The sequence below is a fragment of the Ipomoea triloba genome, chromosome 10 (genome assembly GCF_003576645.1).
Source record: "Ipomoea triloba cultivar NCNSP0323 chromosome 10, ASM357664v1".
Lineage (NCBI taxonomy): Eukaryota > Viridiplantae > Streptophyta > Magnoliopsida > Solanales > Convolvulaceae > Ipomoea > Ipomoea triloba.
In genome coordinates this window covers 29,511,987-29,530,457 of record NC_044925.1, presented here as the reverse complement: position 1 = coordinate 29,530,457, position 18,471 = coordinate 29,511,987, and the positions used below count along the sequence as shown (strand labels likewise).

The window sequence follows — 18,471 nt, the reverse complement described above, 5'->3', positions numbered from 1 at the left end:
GTATATGTTTAATATAATACTTATAATAATAAATTTAATTAAAATAATATATATAATAATACCTTTAAAATAATTATATATAATTTAACCAAAATTCTTCAATTTGATCAGTTAACTAATTTTTCACTAAAATATGTACACCTCTAAAAACAAAGAATAATAAATTCGAATAAAATCGAACTATTCTAACATAATACAAATAATTAAATTCTCATATATTGAGATTAAATTTAAATCTTCAAAGATGGTTCAAAAAATAATTTAAACACATACTAGTATTTTTGCCCGTGCGTTGCACGAAATAGATTTGTTATAATATTTTAAGAATATTTGTATCGATATACAATTATATAAATTATAACATTGAATGTTATATAGCGCAATTGATGAAATTGGTTGGATCGATTATGTTTTATGATGTTGTCCTTGCTTGAATTATAACAAATAATTGTCCAATTACCCGTGCGGATAATTTTTTTTATTATATATTGAGATAATAAAAATAAAGATGAAATTATAAAAAACTCTAATATTGAACATGTACATTTATTTGATTATAAGATTAGTGCAAAAGTATTACTCAATTAATTGAATAATATATGACTTGTTTGTCTACAATTATCTTAAAAAGATCTATANTGTAATTATATTATTACTAAAATATATATGGGAAAAATGAGAAATAATTTAATTATAATTTATTATAAAAATAAATTCAACGATCAATGTTTAGCTTAATTACCATAATAATTATTAGCTAATTATTATTAGTCAATTACACTTATATATGTGTAATTATACTTTTATACTTTAAGTATATTCATTTTCACCATATTGCATTTAGTTTTATCTTCCTCATCCATATTTAAATGAATTAATTTTGATTATTATAAAAATATATATAACAACCCATGTCAAATTTTTTTTTTTAAGTTTAAATAACTTAAAGTTTTCAAAAGGAAAGTATAATTATTTTTTATTAAAGTTTTAAAATAATTTTTAGTCAATTAGTAATATCATTTTCCTTTTCCGATAAATGATTTTACTTTTATTAATAGTGCTGATACGTGAATATAGCAACGATATTACCAATTAATAGATATTAGTTAATTTCCATTTTACATTTTCTTACCAAATAAGCTTTATTAATTATTTGACCAATAAAATATTTAAGTAATTGACTACAAATGCTTGGGCGGGAAAAATGAAATAGGGCGATTTTACTTTTATATATAGTATAGATAGTATAGATAATACGTGTAAGTTTAATTTTGTTTAATTATTGATGTAATATGTGTACCTTTAATCTCCTTTAATTATGTCGTAATATGTGTACCACTAATTTCCTTAATTGATTAGATAAAATCTATAGTATGGCAAGCTATATTTTGGCAAGTATAAAAATAGTTTAATAAAAGTGTAATGTGTGAATTAATTTCTTAATTACTATAATTAAAGATTTTATTCAAAAGTAACTATTAGCATAACTTTATGTGTAATAATCTGTGAATTTGAATAATTTGCATAATTGTATGGACGCAATAATTTGTGAATTAGCGTAATAAATTTGTGATTTGAAACAATTATCATAATTTTTTAAATATCCTTTAATTATATTCTCAAAAAAAATATCTTTTAATTATGATGGACTTGATAGGTGTATTATCAATTTCCTTAATTGATTATATAAAAATATAAAATTTAAATAACGGAAAATATTAATTCATTTATTTATATAATTTTTAAGATATTATATTATTCAAAAGTAATAAAAGGAGGTGAATAGAAAATTGATATTATTTGAAGTAAAAAAAAAAAATCATCATAAGAAGGAATTCTCAATGTTTAATTATACGTACCATAATAAATTTAGATGTTAAATACAATTGGTAATTACCACGGGTTATTTAGATGGATCAACATTATAAAAAAAATGATGAAACCTTAAGATATATTAGTAAAAGTATCAATTAATTAAAATATGATATATAGTACTAAAAAAATTAAAATATGACAAAAAAAATTATATTAGAAAATTGATTAGCTAGTATCAATCCTGCTAATTTTTCCAAATACTATATTTGTAATTACTGTTATAAACATATTTAATTGAAAAAATTAATTAGGAACTTATATTAAGCATTTTGGATTATTATTATATTATTATTAATATTAGGAAAATTATATTAGAAAAATTATATTCAGAAATTATATTAAGAATTCTAAATTNTGTAATTATATTATTACTAAAATATATATGGGAAAAATGAGAAATAATTTAATTATAATTTATTATAAAAATAAATTCAACGATCAATGTTTAGCTTAATTACCATAATAATTATTAGCTAATTATTATTAGTCAATTACACTTATATATGTGTAATTATACTTTTATACTTTAAGTATATTCATTTTCACCATATTGCATTTAGTTTTATCTTCCTCATCCATATTTAAATGAATTAATTTTGATTATTATAAAAATATATATAACAACCCATGTCAAATTTTTTTTTTTAAGTTTAAATAACTTAAAGTTTTCAAAAGGAAAGTATAATTATTTTTTATTAAAGTTTTAAAATAATTTTTAGTCAATTAGTAATATCATTTTCCTTTTCCGATAAATGATTTTACTTTTATTAATAGTGCTGATACGTGAATATAGCAACGATATTACCAATTAATAGATATTAGTTAATTTCCATTTTACATTTTCTTACCAAATAAGCTTTATTAATTATTTGACCAATAAAATATTTAAGTAATTGACTACAAATGCTTGGGCGGGAAAAATGAAATAGGGCGATTTTACTTTTATATATAGTATAGATAGTATAGATAATACGTGTAAGTTTAATTTTGTTTAATTATTGATGTAATATGTGTACCTTTAATCTCCTTTAATTATGTCGTAATATGTGTACCACTAATTTCCTTAATTGATTAGATAAAATCTATAGTATGGCAAGCTATATTTTGGCAAGTATAAAAATAGTTTAATAAAAGTGTAATGTGTGAATTAATTTCTTAATTACTATAATTAAAGATTTTATTCAAAAGTAACTATTAGCATAACTTTATGTGTAATAATCTGTGAATTTGAATAATTTGCATAATTGTATGGACGCAATAATTTGTGAATTAGCGTAATAAATTTGTGATTTGAAACAATTATCATAATTTTTTAAATATCCTTTAATTATATTCTCAAAAAAAATATCTTTTAATTATGATGGACTTGATAGGTGTATTATCAATTTCCTTAATTGATTATATAAAAATATAAAATTTAAATAACGGAAAATATTAATTCATTTATTTATATAATTTTTAAGATATTATATTATTCAAAAGTAATAAAAGGAGGTGAATAGAAAATTGATATTATTTGAAGTAAAAAAAAAAAATCATCATAAGAAGGAATTCTCAATGTTTAATTATACGTACCATAATAAATTTAGATGTTAAATACAATTGGTAATTACCACGGGTTATTTAGATGGATCAACATTATAAAAAAAATGATGAAACCTTAAGATATATTAGTAAAAGTATCAATTAATTAAAATATGATATATAGTACTAAAAAAATTAAAATATGACAAAAAAAATTATATTAGAAAATTGATTAGCTAGTATCAATCCTGCTAATTTTTCCAAATACTATATTTGTAATTACTGTTATAAACATATTTAATTGAAAAAATTAATTAGGAACTTATATTAAGCATTTTGGATTATTATTATATTATTATTAATATTAGGAAAATTATATTAGAAAAATTATATTCAGAAATTATATTAAGAATTCTAAATTATTTATTATTATTATTATTATTATTATTATTATTATTATTATTATTATGATCTTAACAGCAGCAGTATTATATCAATGNTGTAATTATATTATTACTAAAATATATATGGGAAAAATGAGAAATAATTTAATTATAATTTATTATAAAAATAAATTCAACGATCAATGTTTAGCTTAATTACCATAATAATTATTAGCTAATTATTATTAGTCAATTACACTTATATATGTGTAATTATACTTTTATACTTTAAGTATATTCATTTTCACCATATTGCATTTAGTTTTATCTTCCTCATCCATATTTAAATGAATTAATTTTGATTATTATAAAAATATATATAACAACCCATGTCAAATTTTTTTTTTTAAGTTTAAATAACTTAAAGTTTTCAAAAGGAAAGTATAATTATTTTTTATTAAAGTTTTAAAATAATTTTTAGTCAATTAGTAATATCATTTTCCTTTTCCGATAAATGATTTTACTTTTATTAATAGTGCTGATACGTGAATATAGCAACGATATTACCAATTAATAGATATTAGTTAATTTCCATTTTACATTTTCTTACCAAATAAGCTTTATTAATTATTTGACCAATAAAATATTTAAGTAATTGACTACAAATGCTTGGGCGGGAAAAATGAAATAGGGCGATTTTACTTTTATATATAGTATAGATAGTATAGATAATACGTGTAAGTTTAATTTTGTTTAATTATTGATGTAATATGTGTACCTTTAATCTCCTTTAATTATGTCGTAATATGTGTACCACTAATTTCCTTAATTGATTAGATAAAATCTATAGTATGGCAAGCTATATTTTGGCAAGTATAAAAATAGTTTAATAAAAGTGTAATGTGTGAATTAATTTCTTAATTACTATAATTAAAGATTTTATTCAAAAGTAACTATTAGCATAACTTTATGTGTAATAATCTGTGAATTTGAATAATTTGCATAATTGTATGGACGCAATAATTTGTGAATTAGCGTAATAAATTTGTGATTTGAAACAATTATCATAATTTTTTAAATATCCTTTAATTATATTCTCAAAAAAAATATCTTTTAATTATGATGGACTTGATAGGTGTATTATCAATTTCCTTAATTGATTATATAAAAATATAAAATTTAAATAACGGAAAATATTAATTCATTTATTTATATAATTTTTAAGATATTATATTATTCAAAAGTAATAAAAGGAGGTGAATAGAAAATTGATATTATTTGAAGTAAAAAAAAAAAATCATCATAAGAAGGAATTCTCAATGTTTAATTATACGTACCATAATAAATTTAGATGTTAAATACAATTGGTAATTACCACGGGTTATTTAGATGGATCAACATTATAAAAAAAATGATGAAACCTTAAGATATATTAGTAAAAGTATCAATTAATTAAAATATGATATATAGTACTAAAAAAATTAAAATATGACAAAAAAAATTATATTAGAAAATTGATTAGCTAGTATCAATCCTGCTAATTTTTCCAAATACTATATTTGTAATTACTGTTATAAACATATTTAATTGAAAAAATTAATTAGGAACTTATATTAAGCATTTTGGATTATTATTATATTATTATTAATATTAGGAAAATTATATTAGAAAAATTATATTCAGAAATTATATTAAGAATTCTAAATTATTTATTATTATTATTATTATTATTATTATTATTATTATTATTATTATGATCTTAACAGCAGCAGTATTATATCAATGTATAAAATTTATATTATTATTATTCATGCAATAGATCCACTTCATTATACCAAGAGGATTACTATTTTTATCCTATCCCAAAATCATAATAATATGCAAGAGTATAAGATAAACTTTTCAAAAGAAACACAACTAAGGGATAGAAATAGCAAGTAATTTTAATACAACATATTTATAACAACAACCAAACCAAAACAAAAAAGAAAATACATAGAAACTTCTCCATAAAAAATTACTTTTAGAAATAGAAAAATATGTAATTTTACCATCGCATAATTGTAACAACAATTGAATTGAACATTTGCACGCCATTTGCTCCTCATCCATTGCCCTTTCTGATCTAATTGTTGATACTGGTGGTAAAAGCACTCAACAATCTTCATCAGTTCTTCTGCGCCAAAAACCCCAATATGTAATTCAAGGCCTTGAACCACGTTTACCTTTTTCCCATCCACTCTCTCGTAGTCAACAAAATCTTTCTTCCGCTTCACTTGCGAGGAAGAATATGGTATGCTCTTTCTCCTCTTCCTCCGCTAACCCCTATCATTTACCCTAGATGACATCGGTGAATGTTTGCGATTTACCGGTGCGGGTGACTACGCATAAAAAATCATCTTTTTCAACTGATTCAAGTAGGTCGGTGCAATTCTTGGTGCATGCACCACCGTAGCTTTCTCAGAGGAGTTAGATGGGGCTTCGTTATCGCTAGGAAACAGTATATCATCACCAAATTGAATTACAAAAATTTTTAAAACAATTGTTAACACGAAATCATAAACTAAACAATGAAAGGAAGAACAACAAAGCATAACCGTGAATCTAAAGAAAGAAATCAAAAGATTTTCACTTACTCTTGAGTCTTGAGCTTGTCCATCAGAGTTGTGATCGGAAACCTACAAAACGAATGCCAACTTTGCCGAGTTCAAAAGTTGTGAGGGAGCAATCTCTCATGCTCGGAACTTATATGAAAGAAATTGGCGTCAATTTAAACCTGTCGGAATAAAATTAGGAAGAATGCTACTGGAGGTTTTAATTTTCTTGGGATTATGGCAATAAATTTTATGGAAATATATAAATGGTTAATTAATAAAATAACCATATATATATATTTGGTTTTACTAAAATAATTCTCGTGGTATTATGGAATAAAATTAGGAAGAATGTTATAGGAATATATGTTTTAATTTTCTTGGGATTATGACAATAAATTTTATGGAAATATATATAGTTAATTAATAAAATAACCATTTATTTATTTGTCTTTACTAAATTAATTCTTAATTTTTTTTTGAATACAAATTAATTCTTAATTTGATTTTACTAAAATACCATGTTCAGAGGTGAAATTCATACAACTATATATATCTTTAAAAAAAATGAATTTATTTCAATCTTAAATCACATATATAATTATGTTATGTTATTAAAAAATTATTAATGTACTGGATGAAGAATACATCTTGAAATTATGTATTAAATTTTATTTGATTGAAATAACTTAATCGAAATTTCAAATATATTACCAAATATATCACATATTCATTCTATTTATACTATTACATATATTACAAATATATCACACCAATTATATGATCAATTATTCAATCACCAATTAATATTACTATATTATATTACCTTTTTAACATTTTAATTAATTAATAAATCCAATTATTCAATCACCAACATTTAACCATAATAAATTAATAATTAATAGATTAAGAAATAAATTAATAAATAAATAAATAAAATAATAGATTTTACCAAAATGCCACTAACTTTGGGCGGAAAACTTTAGAAGGAGGATAATGTTATTATATATAGATAGATTATTACTAAATAATTATTAATCTCAATCAATCAATGTAAACTAATAATCTTTATCCTATTTTTTAAAACAAATTTTAATATATACACACATGACACACCCAGAACAACCTAACCCTACCCATTTTCTCTGTCGCCGTCTCTCTCAGCCTCGGACTTCTTCTCTCATCGTCTTTCTCTGTTTCGCAGCCTCGGCGTCTCGGCTTCACTTCCTTCGGCGGGTCTGGCTCTGCTTCGATGCTCTCATCGTCTCTCTCTATCTCACAGCCTCTCCGGTTCTCCTCCCTAGGCGCCTTCGGCTCTCTCCCCTCAGCGCTTTCGAGTTTGAAGCCCATCTCTCAATATACCTGTGAGGCAATCCATTGAACAGATTGTGTGTCTGAACGCTTTATTGTAAAGTACACATTTTTATTACCCCAAAATTCTTGTACAACTTAGAATAAGGGCTTGGGTTTCACCTTTCAATTTCCCTTCCATTGCTCTTTTTCACCATTCATCTATATATTTTTTTTTCAGTTTAGCAAATTTGTCTCCTGTTCAGGGGCATATCAACAGGTCCTTAAAAAAATATTGTTAGTAAAACAGAGGTAAATTTTTAGATACATAAACCAATAAGTATATAATATTAACTTTCTCTTCATTCTATTACACAGAAACTTAAAAGTGCATGTTGTTTGCTGCTAACTTTCTCTTCATTCTATTATACTTCTCCATTTTGTTTCTTTACATGAATAGGTACAGCTTTGGAATTGGAATGCAGCAACCCCCAAAACAAAAAATTAAGGCCATAGACATTACCTGGATTTACTTTGCTTTGCTTCAAAATGAATAGCCAGAATAGGACCTGAGATAAAGAATCAACAGAAATTTGTTTTAAAAACACCAGAAATTATAAATTGAAGTGTATACCTTTCCATCTCCAAGTACACAACAGCCCTATCAGTAAGGAACGAAATATCCTCATGGATTTTGCAAGTGTTTCAGGCGTTTCAGGCTCTTGGCCGGCTGTTTCCTCTATAGAGAGGCAGGCTTCTGCAATCTGCTTGTGATATGAGATGTATTTATACTGTTTATTTAGATGTAAGTTCTAATTTTGAATTTTAAATTCATTTGTAAGTAATTAATGTTAGTCTTGTAAAATTGTAAAAGTTATTTGCATTTCAAAAAGGGTAATTCTATTTGTACCACCCAAAATTCTATTTACATACACCACCATTTAATAAGTTTGATAGCTTTATAGGTGGTGTAAATAGAATTTGCTATGGGTGTTGCTATTCCTACCACCCATGGTGCAAATAACGTTGAAATTCACAAAAAATTGCAAATTTCAATAACTTTATAGGTGGTATAAATATAAATATAGCTATTTACACCACCCATGGTCAACTGTATTAATTACACAAAGAAAAAGGTGTTGGAATTAGAGTTTTCAAAAAAAAAAGGTATTGGAATGGAATGAATATTATTTAAATAAAATTAAATTGATTATATATATATATATATATATATATATATATATATATATATATATATATGTATGTATATATAGGGGCTGGATCCAATGATATCACCCAATAAGATGAGATCATGAGATCCCATCTTAGCCATCTATAAACTAGGAATGAATAGTTATGATTAATATTAAAATATTATTTATAATAGGCTAGAATTAAAATAAAAGGATATAGTTGTAATTTGATTATAATCTATAATAAAGGAAATTAATGTAACATAGTAATTGCCATATATTAAGGAGTCCTAATCATGATAACTCAGTAAAAGTTATTGTGTGATCTTTTGTTAAGAGAAGGAAAAGGATTTCTCACAGTCATCCAGGAGACCCCATGGCCAGCAGCAATATGGGTACGTATATAATAAAATGTATTTGTTGAGATTTAAATTGGTTCGCGGTGTGTGCGTCCGAGGTTCATGGTGTGTGCATGCGTCTGGATAATTTGTGGTTGGGCGTCGCTCGTTATATGCGAATTACATTATGCAATTTTGCGTCCATTAATTGAGTTAGTGTTGGTTGATTTTGCGATTTTGCGATTTTGCTGATAACTGTATGCGTTAATAGTATAACCGGATGGTAAAACCCCAATTGTCGGCAGTGGAATATGTAGTTTAGGTTTAGTCGATGTGTGCACTCAAGGTTGATGGTGTGTGCATACGACTGGATAGGTTGTGCTTGTTCGTAGGTTATTTTATGCAAGTTTTCGGTAATGCAAATTACATTATGCAAGTTCGTAGGTCATGTAATGTAAGCGATTATTTTAAGTTATGACCATGTAAATATGTTGAATTAGGTTTGTGCGGTAACGCAAACACTTACCAATCAAACACTTACCGCGAACCAATTTAAATCTCAACAAATACATTTTATTATATACGTACCCATATTGCTGCTGGCCATGGGGTCTCCTGGATGACTGTGAGAAATCCTTTTCCTTCTCTTAACAAAAGATCACACAATAACTTTTACTGAGTTATCATGATTAGGACTCCTTAATATATGGCAATTACTATGTTACATTAATTTCCTTTATTATAGACTAGTATTTTCGCCCGTGCGTTGCACGGAATGAATTTTGTTATAATGTTTTAAGAATATTTAGATCGATATATAATTATATAAATTATAACATCAATATTATATAGTGCGAATGATGAAAATGGTTGGATCAATTATGTTTTCTAATGTTATCATTGCTTGAATTCAAACAAATAATTGGTCAATTACCCGTGCGATGCATGGATAAATATTTTAAATTATATATTTAGATAATAAAATTAAAGATAGAATAATAAAAAATTCTAATATTGAATGTGTACAATTATTTTATTATGTGATTAGTGTAAAAATATCACTCAATATAATAGGAAATTGTATGTTGCCAATTATATTTAAGGCAACATATTCGTAATCGGAGTGATTTTGCATCGATAAAATGGAATCAGTATTCAGGACTATAATGGCTCCCAATAAAAGGGTGAGTAAAAAAAAGGTATTAAGTGCCATTAATGTGGACTAATAACTTATGTTAATAATAATTTGTTATCTTTTCTTCTCCCAAATTATTATAAATTGTTATGGACAAAAGAATGAATTTGAGGCTACAGAACATGTGGTCCGCTGGTCCAGTTAACACTCAAATTATTGTACCACTTTGAATTAATTTTTAATTTAATTTGGTCAATCAATTATGTGAATCATTGACTATACAACCGTAATCTAATTTCGTCATTTATTTACTTTCCGTTATTTTCAAGGTTATTATTAAGTCATTTATTTAATTTCCGTTATTTTCAAGGTTATTATTAAACCTCTTGTTTACTTATTTTCAAGGTTATTATATATCACCCCGCTCTCCTATATTATCTTAATTTAATTATATTAATTGGTATCACTTACCTTTTATTCCAATTTTACTTTATTAAAATATAATCAATCCTGTTATTATTTAAAAATTTTTTATCAATTATAATTATTATAATTAAAATTCGTAATCACAAATACAGTAGGTGAATTGCATTTTTTTAAATTTGTCTTCATTCTTGGCTGTTGATTTTTGCAAGATCAATGGCTGGGAATTCACCCAATTTTTTACCTTAGCCATATAACCGCACATGATCTCTTGTGTGTATGTGTGTATTACATTTATAGTATTTTTTTACAGTATGAAAATATGTATTTTTTTTTATAGATTTGTGATTACTATTATAATTATACACATTAATTGCAATTATATGTTTACTCAGTAAGAAACTTTATTTTAAAATTTATATAAACTCATACTCTTAATTATAAAAAAATCATAAATATTTAGAAATCTACCTAAATACGTAATATATTAGGGACTACTTTAATCCATACAAATTTAGAAATTAAATTATTTTAATTTGTAAATATAATTCACTTAATTATAATAAATTAAATAGCAAATATAATTAAGGAAATGAAATTATAAAATTAACTAAATGTATATCATAAATATTTAAGAATTAAGGATGTGACTAAACCACAGTTTATTTAATTTCTATTTTCTTTCATTCTTTTTCTTTTTGTCGTTATAAAATTTTAAAAAAAAAACATTTAAAAAAAAACGTTTAGTTCTAAATTGTTAGGAAGAATGTTATTTAGATTTGGATGATGCTAATATTTGCAAAGATAAGAAAGTTAGAACCCTTAATTTTTCGTTGCAAGCATTACGTTGATAGCATAATTTGTAAAAGCCAAAATGGAGTAAGTGATATGAATTTGACGTTTTTTAAAGGCAGAATTACAAAATGATCTTTTCCGCCAGAACTGAATTTATTATTTTGTAATAAACCGAACGTAAAGGAAATTGATTCGTCATAGTGAGATACTCCTATAACCCAAACAACAATGTAAGAAATTGACTAAAAATTCTTATACTTAGCACTATAAATTCTAGAACAATGATAGTAAAGCAGACATAGTAACGACACCCACCACCGTCGCCTCGTAGTAGGATCCCACAAAGCCTTCCTCGTTGCTCAACACCTCCACCGCGTCGCCAATCCGGTACCCTACCGTGTTTACAATACTCATGCTTGTTGATTTTCCGGGAGAAACCGATTTTAAGAGATAGAGAGAGAAAAATAAAGGTAAAATCCGGCTCAGAATTCACAGGGAATACGAATTATGATTATAAGCAATAGTTTATATAGAAAATAAGGAATAGAGAGACATAGAGGTGAAAAAGGTAAGAAATTAAGAGGGGTGGAGATGGGGGAGTAGTTTAGGAAATTTGGTTGATTAGTAGGAGAAAAAAAAAAGGAAAAACTTAATTACACTACTGTTATAATTTATTACCATAAAATTAATATATTAATATGTTATAATTTCCTAGGCTACTGTTAGCCAAAATCCTCTAGGCTAAGATTATGAAATATTCAATACGGCTATAAGAAATATAAAATAATATTAATTCTATTTATACTATTACATATATTACAAATATATCACCAAATATATCACACCAATTATATCACACCAATTATATCATCAATTATTCAATCACCAATTAATATTACCATATTATATTACCTATTTAACATTTTAATTTAACATCTAACCATAATAGTATTATAGGTGAATAAATAAATAAATAAATATATATATATATATATATTTATTTATTTATTTATATATTTATTTATTTATGGATAAATAATAAATCCAATTATTCAATCACCAACATTTAATCATAATAGGCACGCACGAGTGGATAATTAATAAATTAATTAATAAATTAATAATTAATAAATAAATTAATAAATAAATAAAATAACTGATTTTACCAAAATGTCACTAACTTTGGGCGGGAAAGTTTGGAAGGAGGATAATGCTTTTATATATAGTATAGATATAGATTATAATCAAATTACAACTATATCCTTTTATTTTAATTCTAGCCTATTATAAATAATATTTTAATATTAATCAATAACCATTCATTCCTAGTTTATAGATGGCTAAGATGGGATCTCATGATCTCATCTTATTGGGTGATCTCATTGGATCCCGCCCCTATATATATATATGTTTTTGTCCGAATCAATAAAAAATTTAAGCACAAAAGTTATAAAGGATTGTTTTAGCTTTCTATGGATACATGTATAAATCATCTTAATTGAATTTTGTAGTAGAGATATATAGTAAAAGTACTACCAAGGATGATGTCAAAACTTGCCCAACAGTACAGTTTCACCTTATTTTGTCCAAAATCATTGAAAATACTAAACACAAAAGTTGTAGAAGATTATTATTTTAGTTTTCCATAAAAAGTTGAATCACCTCAATTAAATTTCGAATGGGAGAGATATAGCTAAAATACACTCAGCATGTCACAAAGTGCATATTTTATCACTTTTGTTAAAAAAAAATTAAAAATCAAATATTAAAGATATCAGAACTATATTCCACCAAAATAAACGAGATACAATCAAAATCATTATCAAATAAATTAATTTTTTTCCATGACTACTGCGAGCTTATTCCACTGATTTCTTCCATGCCTAAAGAAAGTTTAATCAATTTGTCCCACAATTCATTGGTGGAGTTAGTGTAACCCTTGACCTTTCCGTAGGTTCATTTAATTTACTGAGCGTTTGTATAGTGTGCTATAGAGCCATATTGTCCAGGTTTGCCAGTAGACACTTCTTGTTTCATTCTTCTGGAGGTTTCTCTACATATACCAACCGTGGAACATCTGTATATATATGTTTTTTTTTATATTTAAGATTGGAAGGGGGAAACCCATATGGACGGTGGCATCTACTCACCATTGTACATATAGCGCCACGATGGGCAGCCCATTCTATCGAAATCTAGTTGATTCAAAATCCCTAGGGGCGGTTGGGGTAGCAGATGGAAACCTTTAGGAAAAAATTTAAATGACTTAGCGACTATATCTGCTGTTGAGTTTAACTCCCGCGCGGCACTGCTATGATCGACCAAGCTTCCATTGATTGTAATTCCCTTCTGCAGGCTTTTAAGATATTGCATACTACGCTGCTTGTCGTCAGGTCATTCCTCATTGCCCGAATGATATCTGTTGAATCCCCTTCTAGGATTATTCTCCTGCAGCCCAAGTGGTTCCCCAGCTGAATACTTTTTAATAATCCCCATGCTTCGGCTTGAATGGGTTGGCAAACTCCAATGTTGTAGACAAAACCGCCTACCCAGTTTCCTGCTGAATCTCTAGCTATTCCCCCACAGCCACCCACATTGGATGGTTGTAGAACCGAGCCATCAAAATTAATTTTGACTGTCCCTTGTTCCGGCTTTTCCCATCGTCTGTTCTCCCATCCTGTCTGTTGAGAGTTAAGACTGTGGCTCTTGACGAAAGCTGATTCTACTTGCTCAAGTTGCGAAGTAATCCAGAATACTTTGGAGTTCAAGGAGTATAGGGAGTTTGTAAATATCGCCTCGTTCCTCCATTTCCAGATCCACCATAAGGTGATCGCGAACAGAGTGTTGTCTCCATTTGGATTGTAACCATTGTTCTTTAGCGCTAGACCAGCATCCAGCCAGCTGCGAAATGAGAGGTTCCCAGTATCTTGGTGGAATTTTGGGAGCATCCTTTTCCAAACTTCGTCAGCCATCGGGCATTTTCGCACAGCATGGTCTATGTTCTCTGATATTCCATTGCCTGTCCAGCAATCTTCAGTAACTGACATCCCTTTTTTCATTCTAACATCGTTTGTCAACAGTTTCTCGTGACGGGCTAACCAAATGAATGTTTTGATGCGATTTGGTATCTTTAATTTCCAAATTGCATTCCACTTTGAAGCTTCTAGTGGTGTGGAAGCTTCAGTAGCAAGTGCATACGCCGATCTTACTGAGAAGTCCCAGTTGGTTCGCCTCCCCAGCCAGAGATGTCTTCGTTTTCCTGGTCATCATAAATCAGAATGGCAGCCAGTTCATCTAGTGTTGACTCTGGGAGGAATTGTTTCAGCAGATTCCAGTCCCAGTTACAGTTGTCTAACCAATAGTTGTTCACTGTCTTAAGTATCTATGTGCCTGGTATTGTTCTGATTGCGAGGTTGTAGATAGGACCGGTCCCCATCCAGTTATCAAGCCAGAACGAAGTTCCTTTACCATTCCTTACTAAGTTTTTCATCCCTTTCTGTAGGATCGGAACAGACTGTAGTATGCCTCTCCATACATTTGACATTTTCGATTTAGGTCTCCAAGTAGCACAATCCAAAGACGAGATGTTGTACTTAGATTTCAATACTTTCTACCATAAGCTGTCCTCATTCTGAAGAAGGCGCCATGCAAGCTTAGCTAAAAAAGCTTCATTCATTGACTCAAGCTTTCGGAATCCGAGACCCCCACATTCTTTCCTCGTAGGCTGGAAATCAATATCTTTATCCTTGGCTGGCAGGCAAGTCCTAGCGCAATCTGCCCTCTCGACTATAGCCTACTACACGATGCAAACTACTCTTCTTCCCAAAGGTGTAATTGCATCATTAGAAAAACTGATTCGGAACTTCTTGTGGGGTAGCACGACGAACCAAAGGAAGTGCCACCTAGTGAGTTGGGACACAATCTGTATATATATGTTGATGATGGGGCACTGTTCACCTTTTTAATCATGCCTATCTTCTAGACTTTCTTCTTGCTTGCCTTGTGACTAACAAATAAGCTCTCAAACTAGTAGTAATTGTGCAATTAGATCCCTTAATTAATAAACAAAAAAAAACTCATATTATTTCGGTGAATTTCTTTTAAAAAATGCAATTATTATTATTATTATTATTATTATTATTATTATGATTATTATTAGTACTACTACTAGCTAGTACAAAAATATACGATTTTTTTAAAACAAAATATAGGATTTAATATAATGTCAAATCACTATTATTAAAGATACCTGGCTTGTCTAGTCAATATGTTACTTGATGGTACGTAACATGATACAAGTAATAAATGGAATTTTTTTTTTTTTTTTGGTTTTGTACAAGTTCAAGAGCACTATAATTTTTTTTTTTTAGTTCAAATGTCTAATATACTATTGCTATTAATTTGAAGACTTATTCAACTCTTTTTAAAATAATGTTTTAATTTTTTATTTTTATTTTTTGGTGAAGAGGGAAACATGTCGTGCACTACCGGAGATTGTCTACTAAATAAATATGTTCATGTATTAAGTATATAAGCCAAACAGAAAAAAAGTATATCACGTTAAAAAAAATTGTTTGATGAACTTATTCCAGATGATTTTTATTTTAATTATGTGGATATGATACGCTGTGACTTGTGATAACCAATTGTTATACAATGGACCAATGTCTACTTTGCATTGTGAATCTTAGTAAAAACAACATTCAGATTATGTTCTTACAGTTAATATATTTTGCACCTATAAATAAATTACATGCACATAATATATATTAATTGCAAACACATAATTTATTAATTGCAGATGCATGCATTATATGTTAATTGTACATATACATAATTTATAAGTCTGCAGTTAATTATATTATATGTCTACAATTTATTTATGGGTCACACTTGTGTGAGACCGTCTCACGGATCCTTATTCGTGAGACGTGTCGGGTCGGGTCAAAGCACCATGCAAATGTCATACTTATATATATGTGCAAATATCATACTTATATGCTCAAATATAACACTAATCAAGAATAGAATTTTTGCTACTTTTAAGAGAAAAAGTAATACATTTTTCATAATAAGTAATGTTGACAAGTGTTCCTTACTTATAAGGGCAAATATAATACTTTTGAGGAAAAATGTAATACTTTTAAATCGAAATGTAAAAGTATTGTATTTTCCTTTAAAAGTATTACATTTACCCTTATAAGTAACAAAAATTTTATTTCTGATTAGTATTAAATTTGAGCATATAAGTATGACATTTGTGCATATAAGTGTTACATTTGCATATTGACCCGACCCGTCTCATGGTGAGACGGTCTCACACATGTTTTTGCCTTTATTTATAGGCACAAAATCTATTAACTGAATATACATAATATGTTAGTTGTTGAAACATAATTTAATACTCCATATCATTTTAAATTAGATTCTACAATGTAAGATACATCCTAGTTCACGTGATAACTAGCGTGGCGCCGTGGCCATAACGCAATGGAATGTTAAGTCAAGCCAACCGTAAAGAAGGAGCCCAAACGTAGTCTTCGTCTTCAGTATTAGAAATCCTTTCCAAACCCCCAACAAGGGGCATTTTGAATTTCTTTGCAGATCTCATCCACACTGTGTGGTCGATATTTTAATAATGTTGTCGGTTTTCTTTCCCTTTTCTAAGTGAAAAAGAAAATCATATACAAAAAACTGAAAAAGAAAGAATTTTTTCCTTTTTCTCATGACTATTATTATAACATATAAGTTGTAGCACCGCATTGTGTGACTAAACTATTGTGTGATGTAAAAATTAAAATAAGTAAATAATTAATGACGGTAAATGAGTTACCAGAGTATATTAGGAAAGAAGTAAAGTAATTGTATTGCTATGTTCATAGTACAATACTTTTTAGAACATTTTCCTACTTGTTACATGGGCTCAATTTTTATATTGCACGATGATAACGACTACAATAATGAAACGGCTACCCTCTATCTTCCGTAACTGCTCTTTGATGAGGCGATATTGGACTCTAAGAATCGTTCCACATCTTCCTATTATACTTCACTCTTGATCGTTACCAACTGACCGTGTTGATTGTTTTGACTACTGCGGGTCAGTCCAAATGTGCTTCGAGCCAGATCTAGTGCTTTATCCAATTATCCTGTCAATTAATAGAATTTTATATATGAAAGTTAATTAATATAAAATAGAATTAGTTATTTTTCAATATAATTAAAATGAGTATTTTTAAATTTGTCATAAAAATTAATAGTAAAGATGTGTACAATACTACTGTATATAGCTATGAGGGAAAATAAAATCATGTCTTAATTTTATATTATAATCAACGAAGTCATTTTAATGTGTTTTTCATGATCATTGATTATTCAAGAAAAGTTTAAAATAATATGTCTATATAAGTTTATAATGAGCCTATTAATCTTGTTGAAAAGTAATTAAAGTAATGCATTGAAGCTGTAGTGGATAAATTCATATATTTTCCATGTTATATTATTGAGACCTTAATTTTAGTATATAGGAAGTTTTTACTTTTGCAAATTCTCATTGATATTCTGAAATAATAATTTTTTTTCTGTAAAATTTATTAGATAATCAATTTATGGATTTAAATCTCTAAAGTGGATTGTTTTCAAAAAAAATCTCTAAAGTGGAGGTAAATTTTGTCTAAGATATTTTTTTGAAAGTAAAGCAAACTATTTATAGATGGTAAAATCAGGAGAAAAAAAATGAAATTTTAACAAGAAAATAAAATACAATTTATTCGACCTTTTTCAGCTTGACTTATTTGAAACTGGGAAGCTAGTCCATTTCTCAAAAAATTATTATTATTATTATTATTATTATTATTATTATATATATATATATATATAACGAGCTCTAAAGCAGCTCTCTAACTTCTCGGAATTCAAGCA

General features: G+C 27.1%; 1 long non-coding RNA gene across 1 annotated transcript; it reads right to left on the bottom strand.

Annotated features, from left to right (window-relative positions):
- Window positions 1–7,322: 7,322 nt before the first annotated feature.
- On the bottom strand, window positions 7,323–8,141 carry LOC116033035. Its single transcript, XR_004100821.1, has 2 exons — window positions 7,850–8,141; window positions 7,323–7,738 (listed from the first exon to the last, which is right to left on the bottom strand). It is a non-coding gene; the product is annotated as an uncharacterized LOC116033035 (long non-coding RNA).
- Between the last annotated feature and the right edge of the window lie 10,330 nt (window positions 8,142–18,471).